Source organism: Lynx canadensis, chromosome D2 (assembly GCF_007474595.2).
Source record: "Lynx canadensis isolate LIC74 chromosome D2, mLynCan4.pri.v2, whole genome shotgun sequence".
NCBI lineage: Eukaryota > Metazoa > Chordata > Mammalia > Carnivora > Felidae > Lynx > Lynx canadensis.
This window is the reverse complement of record NC_044313.2, coordinates 30,221,757-30,234,952: the sequence shown is the minus strand read 5'-3', so window position 1 is coordinate 30,234,952 and position 13,196 is coordinate 30,221,757. Positions and strand designations below refer to the sequence as shown.

At 44.3% G+C, this 13,196-nt stretch overlaps 1 long non-coding RNA gene across 2 annotated transcripts; it reads left to right on the top strand.

The window, feature by feature from the left end:
• Positions 1-963: 963 nt before the first annotated feature.
• Positions 964-12,206, top strand: LOC115527655. Of its 2 annotated transcripts, XR_004344255.1 has the most exons (4): positions 964-1,316; positions 11,339-11,387; positions 11,476-11,637; positions 12,057-12,206. It is a non-coding gene; the product is annotated as an uncharacterized LOC115527655 (long non-coding RNA). The 2 variants fall into 2 exon arrangements; XR_003972983.1 differs by having other exon boundaries at positions 11,476-12,206.
• Positions 12,207-13,196: the final 990 nt, after the last annotated feature.

Here is a 13,196-nt window from a genome sequence, read left to right as displayed (position 1 = left end):
CCTGCATGCAAGCTCTCTCTCTCTCTCTCTCTCCTCTCTCAAATAAATAAATGAATCGATCGATCAAGCAAGCAAGCAATAAGAAGAGCAAAAGCAGCATTCTGGAAAGGGGTTTGTTAACCTGGTCCCCTCACTTTGGGAATTGGAATCTTGTTTGCCAGAGTCACTTAGGCCAACTTCCAGTAGAGATTTATAATTATAATGATATCCACTAAGGTTTTTATTGTAGAATTTCTAAAGACAACAAAAGAATTGTTTGTGACTGTCTGAACCTACACTATGGAATGAGTATTATAGACAGCTTACTGTTAAGTAAACTTAAGTATAATTACATACTGTGAACTACGGGTACACAGCGGGCTTCTGATATTAATTTCCAGTCACTCCTCACCAAGGATTGGTGAAAATCCTCAGCCAAGCGCGGTTAAGGAAGTGTTTCCATTTTCACCTGGTTTGGATTTATCATCTAGGCGCTGCTGATCCTCTTACTCGAGCTTCTAGGCTGTTCCTGACCCACACTGGTCAGTCCTGGGGGACTCCCTTCCTTGTACCAAGATTCCTCGCGTCAGGATCTGTACCTTCCGTTTGCAATTCTACACATTTCAGATTTTAAATTAAAAAGGTGAAAGTGGAGAGATTTGGGTCGGGTTCACAGAATATCAGCGCTAGAAGAGGCCCTAAACATTATTGGGTCCTGGCACGACATAGTTTTGTATCTCAGGCACCATGCCAATCAGTGCCATGGCCAGGCTTTGCTGGAAAGAATGTGGTGACCATTTGGTGATTTGGCCACAGGAGAGGAATGAGGAGTGATGTGACATGCCCTATATTTGCCTCCTTGCAGAAAGACAGGGATGCCACGTGAGTGAAGGGAGGGAAGGATTCAAGCTGAAAATATCACCAGTAGATTAGGAAAGTGGAGACCTGGTAGCAAAAATAATGTTTGTGACTCAGTATCAACTGATATCAAAAATCGCTTTCAGTCCCACAAGGTTAGTAGCAAAGTGAAAAATAGCAGGAGTGTCTGGTCACAACCTGGAGGGCACAAGGCAAAACAGACCTAAATCCAAAAATTGGCCAAACCTCAACCCAGTTCGGCTGATCTCCAACTCACGAGTGTTGGCAGGAGCACAGGAGGCAGGCGGTGGACAAGACCCCTCCTCCCTTGGGCCAGCGGTATGGGCCAGACATTTAGGAGAATCTTGGCTCTCAACCGATTTCTGCAAACTATCTCATCTTTAGCAGAAGGGAAGTTGCCATTCCATCATGGCAAATCAGACTGGATGAAGGTTCACACATACACAAGGAAACCCCAGGTAAATGAAGGTTTGTATATCTGATGCGACTATATGCACCTATTAGATATTATGATTATTGTGGATGGAAGGGTTTAGAACAACATGGGAAAATGCTTGTTATGACTTTAAGTGAAACCACAGTTTTGTAAACACAGGATGATCCCAACTAGGGAAAAAAGTGCTTCGCTGGAAAAAAAGCTCTCTTTATATCTTGCTGGAGGAAGAAAAGATTCGTGTTATATATCATATGCAGCTATGTTATTATAACTCTTGGAGTTTTCCTCTATCAGGCACCAGAATATTCATAGTATTTGTGCTCAAGAGCTGTAATCACGGATGAATTTTTCTTTGGCTAGTTTTCTTACATCATTCCTTGTTGTTTAATGTAGCAATATGAGAAAAGAAATAAAAGTCAAATAAAATAAAAACATTCATAATTCTATCCTGGATAGATAACATTTTGGTGTTTTCTTTCCAGATACTTTCATATGCAGATAGACATTTAAGTACATTTATTTTATAAAATTAGGATCATACTCTGCATCTGGTGACTATAGCTATCAGCCTCACTGGCTGGTGCCACCCCCACCCTGGGGAAGCTTACTCTCTTCTCTGGGTGGAAGTTTATGGGCACAGTAATTTGTAAACCAACCAAGTCTGCGTGTTGCATCTAAAAAAGATGTTAGGCAAAAAAGCGAGATAATGTGCAAACTTCTCAGTTTCCGAGGTGGCAGCCCTCCCCCCGTAATCTGATGAGCTCTTTGCTTTTGTCCTAGGAAAAACAGCGAAGGGCAGGATGGCTCATCAAATTTCTTGCCCTTGTCAAATGGCGTGTGAACAGGAAAATGTCAAGTGGTCACGCTGGAAGCACGTGGCCAGAACAGTGCCTTCATGGAGAAGGGAGGGGGTGCCCACCAGGGTTTCCTCACCCTCCTGGTGCCCAGATACAGGCACTGACATTATGCCACCCTCTCCGTGATTGAGATGTGTGCCCACTCAGTGGGTAGGGAGGCCCCAAGCTCTCTGATGCTGCTGTGGCAGGCAGGAAGGACACAATAAAGAGGCTGATGAGGACGGCCTCTTCTCTTTTGTTCCCAACCAGCTGCCAGGAGAGGTGCGAGAAGGGAGATACCCAGTCCCTGGGAGCTGGGAGCCACTTCGGGGTCCTGTAATGGTTTCCTGGGCTGCTGTCACAAAATTTCACAAATTAGACAGCTTAAAACAACAGAGATTTATTCTCTCATGGAATGGAGGCTCAAAGTCTGAAATCAAGGTGCCAGCAGGGCCATGAGTGCTCAGAGGCCGCTAGGGGAGGATCCTTCCAGGCCTCTTCTGGGGTCTGGTAGCCCCAGGTGCTCCTCGGTTTGTGGCTGCCTGACTCAGAGCTCCACCTCCCTCTTGCGTCCGCATCTTCTCATAGCACGGTCCCGTGTACGTGTGCGCGTGAGCGTGTGCATGTGTGTGTGAATTTCCCTCTTCTTATAAGGACGCCACTCATATTGGATTAGGGCCCAACCTAGTGACCTCATCTTCACCTGATGTGTCTGCAAAGACCCTCTATTCCAGGGAGGTTGCATTTACTGATACTGGGAGTGAGAGCTTCAACACATCCTTGTGGAGGCCAACTGAATTTATCTTTTCACTATTTCTGATACATCTGGAGAGATGACCATATATGACAGACTAAGTATCTAAAAATCCTACAATTCTGCCTTCCTTACACAGCTCAATAACATGCAGAAAATCTTTTTTGTGTGCCTTCATGACAATTATAGCTTTGGAAAAGTCATTTAACTTGTCTGGGCCTTGGTTTTCTCATTTATTAAGCAAGCTAAAGCAGTGACTTTCTTTTTCTTATTTTTTTTATGTTTATTCATTTTTTTGAGAGAGAGCACAAGCAGGGGAGGGGCAGAGAGAGAGAGAGGGAGACACAGAATCCGAAACAGGCTCCAGGCTCTGAGCTGTCAGCACAGAGCCCTATGTGGCACCCAAACTCATGAACCATGAGATCATGACCTGAGTCAGACGCTTAACCGGCTGAGCCACCCAGGCGCCTGAAGCAGCGACTTCCAAGGTGTTGGCCAAAATATCCTGGTAGAAATTACGTGTCATTCTGATAACTTTGAACTGATCCAAGAATGCAAATCTGTTCTGTTGTTCCTACAGGTGACTCACAGACATGTTTCGTGGACTTTCCTCCTCACATAGAACTAAAGGCTATTTGCCAGTAACCCACAAAAATTTGGTATTCGTAAACTAAAATTAGTGTTTGTACAGTTTACTAAGGACTCAAATTTGTTTTTCCTCCTCTACTTTGCATAGGAATTTCTCCAATTTTTGGGAGGATTCTTCTCAGTTGGTTTTTCAGCAGTTGTTATGAGCTGTTGTGGCTTTCAGTTGCTATTATTCATACTTTTTATTTATAAATTACTATTGATTTTGTGCCTTCATTATCCATTTTAGTCAGATGACAGGTTTTTGTTTGTCCTGAGTGGATATTTTTGGCCTATAAAATTGCCCACTATCTAGACATTGTATATAAATGAATTGCAAATCAGCAAGCCATGGCTCATATATCCGTATTGCTAACGGAGATATGTACATAATCCCTTACAGTTGGCTGGTGTGGTAGAGTGACCAGTCATCCCAATTTGCTCAGGACAGAGGGTTTTTCTGGGATGCAGATCTTTCAGTGCTAAAACCAGGAAAATCTAGGCAGGCTGGCATGATTGTTCCCCTATTATTTAGGGACACTTCATTGGTGTCTAGCTTGTCTGTGGATTTATGCTATTCTAACAATTTTTATCTTACACTCCAGGTTAGTAGAGTAAAATTAGTAGGGTTATTTTTGAGGCCAGAGGGCATTCATTTATAATCAAGTAGAAAATGTCAGGTTCTTCTCACATAAATAGGAAATGAGTCACAAATGTTGCATGTTCACCAAGTTCAGTACCACTGATTCATCTGGTTCCTCTGCAATTCTCATCTCCTTCCCCTGAACCCCATCCCCATAATTTACCAAATTCAGAAGAGACATGGAATAGGTGGGGTGTTGGTGATCTTTGGCTCCGTCCAAGTGGGTATAGTCAAAAAAGTTTACGAAGCTGTGTAAAGGACTCATGATAATGCCCCTCCCTGCTGCAGCCAACACTGGGAGTCCACTTTGACTTGGTTCAAGGTCCTAAACAAATGCAGAGAAAGAATCACAGCTTCATGAAACATTCCTAGAGGTCCTTACTGAGAATTACCTAAAGCATTGTTAATTCTCCCCTACCTTAGGAAGATTTCATCATTGATACAGTCTCCTTTGGATGGTGTCCAATATGGACTTTCTTATTTGGCTCTACTGTATCATGGGGAAAAAGAGGAAGGAGAGCTGCCACTTATTTACTCTTCCTCTTCAGCATGTCAGAACTAGGATTAGAGGCCTTTTGCTTTTGACTTAATGTAATTTAGACATCACAACAGCTCCATGAAGTATGACTGACCCTACCTTGTATATCAGGAGGCTGTGTTGAAATTCCAGCCCACCTGCCTTCGTCTGAATGAGCTCAAACCCTGGTGTCCACACCACAGCCCACAGACTCTGCGGTCCCCCAAACCCTGGCACTCCACTCACCTGAACAGAGGTCACTGTCAAATTATGAGAGGGCCAAGGCTTTAAAAAGCCCAAGCAAGCCATCGGGAGGTTGACAACTTAAAAATAAAACCAACAAGTTCTCAGCCTAGAACGGAAGCTCCTCATGGGTCCATCCGTAGACCTCATTGCCCCCAATTTACCCCAAATCCTGGGTGATCCCTCCCCCACTGCTCAGGTTGCATTTAGGTCTCTGATGACTCATGGGGCACCGGGGCCACCATGAGCGGTAGCTGAACCATCAATGGAGGCAGGTCACATCTCATCTTTTTTTAACTTGGAATGCTGTTCTAACACAAACATTTTTCTGCCTTACATTCCTAGAGGAGTTGTCCTTAAAAGTGGGTAGCGACCATGTTGTGACCTAATTCCTACTCAGCCATAAGGTTTCTGCCCCCTGGCAGAGGACAGACACTCAGCATTCCAGACGGGGTTAGTGGTGGGGCTGCTATTTATTTAACTGCTAATCCCACTTATGTGAAATTAATTTACTCTACTATTATAACTCACCCTGCTTCCTGCCCTGGCGGGCTCCTATAATTTACACCTGACTGCGCCATTATGCTCCTGCTTCCTGGACGAAGAGTTGGGTCTTGGGGTGACTCACATTAGGGGGTCGTTTATACAGCAGGGAGGTTTTCTCATTATAGACTGAGAAGAGTTACTATAAAAGCAGTGGTGTTGGTTTTTTTTTTTTTTCCCTCTTAATAACTAGTTCCCCTTTAGGCCATCCCTTCAAGGAAGTTTGTTTACTATTATTAACCTTCTTCCCAACTCCGAATATGGGCTGCTCCAGTTCATGCAGGGTGCAGATGAGTCTCTTCCCCTGCTCCAGGGGAAAGTCAGCCGTTGGGATTTCACCTGCCCCGAACCTTGACGAAATGCAGGTCAGCTGGGGGTCATTACTTACAAGATGTTACAAACACCTCTAACAAAAAATCAGGGGCTGCCAACTGAAGCTCCCCAAATCCGGGTCGCATAGACAGGATCTCACAGATTTCTTGTGGCAGGGGGTGAACAAGGAGGCTTTGGCACTGAGGCTGCTGGTGACAGGGCTTTCTACAGAGACCAGAAGAATCTCTGCTGGCTTCCTGCTGACACCCCCTATGCCAAGCTCCTGGCTGGGGCACACAGCCTGGTGTGATGGTCTGAAAAACTGGTTCTAGCCTCCTGGGATCAATGTTCCATTCCTGGTTCACTTCCATTTCTGAACAGGTCACGTGAGTGCTTCAGGAGAGAGCCAAGAGAAGGGGTGAGGGAAGCCCAAAACTTGCCTTGGATGGTCTTTGCCAACACTGTGAATGTGGCCACTTAAACAAGTTAAGGGACTGGCCATTCTCCAACTTGTGTAAAATCCCCAACATCTTCTCAAACTCCATGTTGTCTGTAGAACGAAGCCTGCCCTCAGCCAGACGTGAAGGTTCCCAATATCTTGAGCCTTCAGCCCCGCCTACTTTCCATCATTGCTCTTCACAGATCCTCTTCCCAGCCAACTGTGTGTTCCCCAGCTTGTTTACGTGGCTTCTCCAGTGGAAACACAGCCACTGTATCTGCCCATTCTCACCCCCCTGCCTTTGCCACACAGCACCCTGGAGGAAGCAGAATGCCCTCCTCATCCTTTTGGCTTAACCCTCCTCGCCCACCAAGTGTAGGGCAATCTCACTTCAGCTCAAGCCCCTCTGCTGGAGGAAACACTCCCTGAGCCTACCTGCTCACAGGCAGCTGTCTCTCTGTCACATTTCATTGGTGTGCTCTGTGCAGAATCACATCACTCTGGAGATGTTCATGATACTTTATATGTGTGTTCTTCGTCTCCCCCAACTAGAGTGTAAATGCTTTGAGACTAGGGATCATTGCTTCACATTCATGTACAGTCCTATACATAAATCAGTCAACAATTAGTGGGACTTGATTACAATATAACCAGTTGTCTACTAGTTGGATCCAGAGTGTAGTTTCTTGCTTAGAACATGACTTTTGGTGTGAGAAAGACCTCAGTTCAAATCATGACTGTGTCAACTCCCAGCTTTGTGACCTGAGGTAAGCATGTTAATGTCATTGGCTTGTGTCCTCAGTTATGAACGCAGACAGCTAGTGTAACTGACTCCTGGGTTTGTTGTGGCTTTAAGTGAAGTAATGCATGTGAGATGCATGGTTGGTGCAGTGCCTGACACATTCAGGACTCAATAAACAGCACCAGTTAGTATTTTCTGTTTTTGGGGGGACCGGTGCCCAGATGCTTCTGCTACAGCAAGATTCAACAAATTGCAAATTAATGGAGATGTTGGTTTTAGCGGAGGCATCCTAGACAGAATGTTGAAGTGAGTTTAGAAATAAAACAAGGAGAGAAATTGGAGGCTAACTCAATTCTATTTCTACCAAGTTTTCAACAGCTCACAGATGGACTCATTTTTAACTGATACTCCAGATAGAGCAGAGCTCTTCCCAGAGGCAGGTGAAGATTGACTGTGCCTGACTCTGAAAACCTGTACTTGTCACCTGACCTTGAACGTAACAAACAGCCCCTGAGGAAGGTAGTTCCAATTACAGTCATGGAGTCGGAGGAACTCTTTCAAGGCAGATTGATTTATTGGACCAGAAATACAGCTCAACAGCCCACACACCGATTCTGTCTTTGGCAATCTGCCCTGCCTGCTTCCTTCTCTCTTGCCCTGACATATTGATCTGTGTGTGTGAGTTGGTGTAGTTTATTGTAGAGGGGTGTGTGTGTGTGTGTGTGTGTGTGTGTGCTGTCTCAGAATGGAAGCTCTTAACTTGGGGGCCTTCTTTCTGAGGGATCTCCAAACCTGAAACCGAAGGAAATCTCGTTGCAATTCTCCATGTGGTAGCTTTAATTTCAGTCCTTTGCTTCAGGTGGGCCCAGGATGCTCCAGAATGCCTCTCATCCTGTCTGAACACTCTGCTTCTGAGTGAGGCAACATGTCATTTTGTAAGGAAGAAGGAAAACTAGTCATTGTTGTGTGCCTGTGCCATGCAAAATATCACAATCTGCATTCATCAAAAGAAACAGAGACTCAGAGGAGTAAAGAAACTTTCCCAAGTTCAAATGTCAGTAGAGTCAGGATCCAAACCCAGATGTGTCTGACTGTTGACCTCAGTGATGGCTGAGTCCAGGCTTAGCCCCATTGAGAGACTTCCATATCACAGGATCATTTTAAATGGAAATATTTTGAAAAAAATTTTTTTTTTCAACGTTTATTTTATTTTTGGGACAGAGAGAGACAGAGCATGAACGGGGGAGGGGCAGAGAGAGAGGGAGACACAGAATCGGAAACAGGCTCCAGGCTCTGAGCCATCAGCCCAGAGCCCGATGCGGGGCTTGAACTCACGGACCGCGAGATCGTGACCTGGCTGAAGTCGGACGCCTAACCGACTGCGCCACCCAGGCGCCCCTAAATGGAAATATTTTGAAATCGAGGTCCACAACTTAAGTTTGTATCATCACTTACATTTTGTACCCAGATCTGGCTGTTTGACCTCTCTTATATTATATGCTGCTGTGTAACGAACTACCACAAACTTAAAACAACACCCATTTATTATCTCACAATTTTTATAGGTCAGAACTCCAGGCAGGTTTAGTTGGATCCTCTGCTTATGGTCTCACAGGGCTGCCATCCAGGCATTGGCCAGGGCTGCACTGTCATCTGGAGACTCAACTGGGGAAGGATCCATTTCCCTGCTCACATGGCTGTTGGCAGCATTAAGTTCCTTCAGACTATAGGACTGAGAGCTTAAGGAGTTTGTTGTTGTTGTTGTTAGCTGTTGGCTGGAGGCTGCTCTCAGATCCTAGAGATCACCTCAGTTACTTGCCATGTAGGGATTCCCAATGTGGTCCCTGCTTCCCCACAGCCACCAAGGGAGAGAGAGCTTCCTGCAAGATGGGCATCATTATCTTTTGGTTAGGAGCAAGTCACAGGTCCTGCCCACACTTGGAGGGGTCGCACAAGGGCATGAACACCAGGAAGTAGGGAACGTGGGTGGAGGCAACTTGAGGATCTGTCCACCACATCATTCTTGTTCTTTCCCCTCTTTTTTTCCTTTCTTACCTTCTCATCCTAGTCTAGACTCAGAGCTAGGGCTTTGCCAGTTAGTAAGAGCTTTACAGTAATGATGCCAATAAGTAATATCATTTTGTTCCAGGAAAAAAAAAAGCTAGTTTCCTTTTTTTTAACTTTCTATTCAAGTATAACATACATACAGAAAACTGTAACATCCTAAGTGTAGAGCTCCATGAATTTTTTGGAGACAACATATGCATGTAACCATCACTCAAACCAAACAGCAGACTATTACCAGCACCCCAGAGCCCTCCTCAGTCTCCCTTCCAGTCCCTAACACTCCCAAAGGTGGATCTCTAACAGCACAGATTACTTTTTTTCCTTGTTTTTATACATTTAATAAACAGTATCCCACAGCCTGTATCATTTTGTGTCTGGTTTTCTTGACTCAACACAGTATTGTGGCATGTGGTTCTAGGTTGTTCATTTCTCATTGTTGAATAGGCTCCCATTGTGTGGATATAGCACAGTTTACTTATTCAATCTACTGTTGATGGGCATGTAGGTAGTTTCCAGTTTGGAGGTGTTACAAATAGTGCCACTGTGAGTGGCTTAGTGTGGGTCTTTAATGAACACACATACGCAGCACTTCTGTTGGATATATACCAGGACTGGATTGCTGGATTGGAGGGCACACATATTTTGGTGAGCTATGTTTATATATATAATCCTTCCCTCCCCTCCCCTCTATGAAGAAGGCATCTCTAGCCCCTTTACGCACAGCAGCATGTGACCAGACCTACACTTCCTGCAGAGGTGCTGGAAGATCAAAGAGGAGGAAAGGCCAACTGGCACTGTGGAGAAAGTGGAGGTCTGGCTCCGGCACTTTTTCACTATTGACAATGCTCTTTATTACTTTTTCTTAAGAGACCCATTGTTTTGGAAGATTTCTGCCTACCAAGCTACTAAGCAAATGTTGTTGGCTCAGTATCATTCAATTCATCTTCCAGTTCTCTAATTAGTCAAGGACATATCTAACCAGCTACTAAGCTGCTGATCTGACAACCTGCCTAACAGAGCTGATGTAATTTCAGATAAGGCCAAAGATAGTCCAGGTTTGGGTTCACCTCTGTAGTCTCCTTACAAGAACGCAGGGTTTCTGTTGGACTATTGAAACACTGACAACACGCTGCCCTTCCCCTTTGTGATGTTAATGGCACTTTAGGGGAGGGAGATCCCCACCCTCCCACTAAGAAAATCTCAGACCCTGACCATGTCTGAAATCCTGATTTATGATCAATAAATATACATCAATGTACAAGTAATTCACAAGGCATTGAGATCCGGCCTGGTTCATCATTTTAAACAAAATGTCAAAGCCCCATCCATTTATTCTGGGCTTGTTCTTAAGCTGAGATAGGTTGTATGAAGCTAATAAGAAACATTTTCCAAACTGCCACCAAGTGGCCAGAAAGACTTCAGGCTATTGCTAACATTTGGGTGTACTTGGTTCTTTCTCATCTGTCTCTCTGTTTTCTGTTCTTCTCCATCTTTCTTTTTTTCTTTTTAATTGTTTTTAAAAATTTTTAAATGTTTATTTTTGAGAGAGAGAGAGAGAGTCAGAGCGTGAGTGGGGGAGAGGCAGCGAGAGAGGGAGACACAGAATCTGAAGCAGGTTCCAGGCTCTGAGCTGTCAGCACAGAGCCCGACGTGGGGCCCCAACCCATGAACTGGGAGATCATGACCTGCGCTGAAGTCACTTAACCAACTGAGCCACTCAGGTGCCCCCCCACCCCCATCTCTGTCTTTCTATCTGCCAGTCTCTCTGTATCTCTGTCGGTATATGTATGATGTATATGTTATACATACATCTCTTATACATATACGTAGATGTTTACATACACATACATATGTATTAGGGATACCATCACATGCAATTATTATGACTCTTTTAACTAATTCTCTATTTTGGGACATATAAGCTGTTTCTGATATTTTGCCATTGCAAGTAACACTGCGTGAATGTGCTTACGCCTAAACCCTTATGGGCATCTCTGATACCTTCCTTAAGGTAGGTGACAAGAGGTTGAATAACCCACCAAATGGGTTGACTTCCAGATGCTCGGTTTTGAATCCAATTATCAAATACAAATTTATGCTGCTGCCAACAATTTATGAGAGTGTCTTCTCTGCCCACACTAGTAATTTTCTATTACAATAATTTTTCTCAATTTTATAGGTAAAACATGATAGTTTAGTTTTAATTGCATTTCATTGATTCCTGGTGAGGTTAAATATTTTTCAGATTTGCTGTCCATTTGAGTTTCTTCTCATTTGCATTTCATGTTCCTTTTTATTTCACATTACCCCACCGCCCACAGAATGCTGCCCTATGCTCCGACAAGTCTCATCTCTGCTTTTACCATGGAGGTAAGTAATATCTGCGTCCCACAGAAAACCCAGCATCGTCCAATGCTTTGCAGACAGAACATGTGTGAGAAAAATGCACATTCACTAGGCCCGCAGGTGGCTTGGCCAGCCACATCTGTCATCTCTCCGACGAGGACGCCTGAATTCCTCCCAGAGCTATAAACCTCACTTCTCACCCGGACTCCGGACACCATCACCCAGGGGCCATGAGAGCAGGAGGGGCTGGCATGTTACCTAATGACTTAACCAGGTGAGGTTCACATGCACTTTGGGTTTTTACACGATTGTGCCTCAGAGGAAGTGCTCCCTACTGCTCTGGGGAAACGGGCAACTGTAAATCAGGTAACGATATGGCACTGACTTATTTATCCTTGTAAGAGTTTTACGTTCTGAAGTCAACAAGGGGCCCATCGCCAGATCCACGGCCAATTTGCAGTCATCACTTAGGGGAAGCTTGATCCCCCTTGCTCAGCCGGAGGGCATGCTGGGGGCTTGTAGGAGCCAAGGTTACCTGTAGTGCTGAGCCAGATCAATCGATCCTGTATCTTGGTCTGGGCCAAATGTTATCTTCCACAGACACAAGGCAGAGATGGGAAGTCACTAAACGGTGGGGAACTTTCCCTCTTTGTGCTAAGATGCTCTTTCTCTCCTTTCCATTTGTCCCCTGAGTTCCTTCTCCTTGAGGGAATGTTTGCCTGGACAGCAGCTACACCCTGAGAGACGTGATGGTGACTCATTCATGTAGAAGTAGACATGGTAAAAGAGTATGTGCTAAAAGACATGAATAGACACTCTCCAAAGAAGACATCCAGATGGCCAACTGACACATGAAAAAATGCTCAACGTCATTCATCATCAGGGAAATACAAATCAAAACCACCATGAGATACCCCCTTACACCTGTCAGAATGGCTAATATTAACAACTCAGGCAACAACAGATGTCGGCGAGGATGTGGAGAGAGAGGAACCCTTTTGCACTGCTGGTGGGAATGCAAACTGGTGCAGCCACTCTGGAAAACAGTATGCAGGTTCCTCAAAAAAACTAAAAATAGAACTACCCTATGACCCAGCAATTGCATTACTAGGTACTTATCCAACGGATACAGGTGTGCTGTTTCGAAGGGACACATGCACCCCAATGTTTATAGCACACTATCAACAATAGCCAAAGTATGGAAAGAGCCCAAGTGTCCATCGACGGATAAATGGATAAAGAAGATGTGGTTTATATATACAATGGAGTATTACTCGGCAATCAAAAAGAATGAAATCTTGCCATTTGCAACTACGTGGATGGAGCTGGAGGGTATTAAGCTAAGTGAAATTTGTCAGAGAAAGACAAATATCATATGACTTCACTCATATGAGGACTTTAAGAGACAAAACAGATGAACATAGAGAAGGGAAGCAAAAAGAATATAAAAGCAGGGAGGGGGATGAAACATAAGAGACTCTTAAATATGGAGAATAAACAGAGGCTTACTGGAGGGGTTGTGGGGGGATGGGCTAAATGGGTAAGGGGCATTGAGGAATCTACTCCTGAAATCATTGTTGCACTATATGCTAACTAATTTGGATGCAAATTAAAAAAAGAAAAAAAAAGAGTATGTGCTAGCTAGCAATCAAGGCCAAAGCTGAACCCAATGTTCCATAATAAATCATGGTATATCTTTAAACGAGAATATTAGGCAGCTATTAAAAATAAAGTTTTCAGATAATTTTTATGGCTGAAAAGTGCTCATGATGTGAATTAAAAGGAAATAAAAATGGGGCACCTGGGTGGCTCAGTCAGTTAAGCGTCTAACTC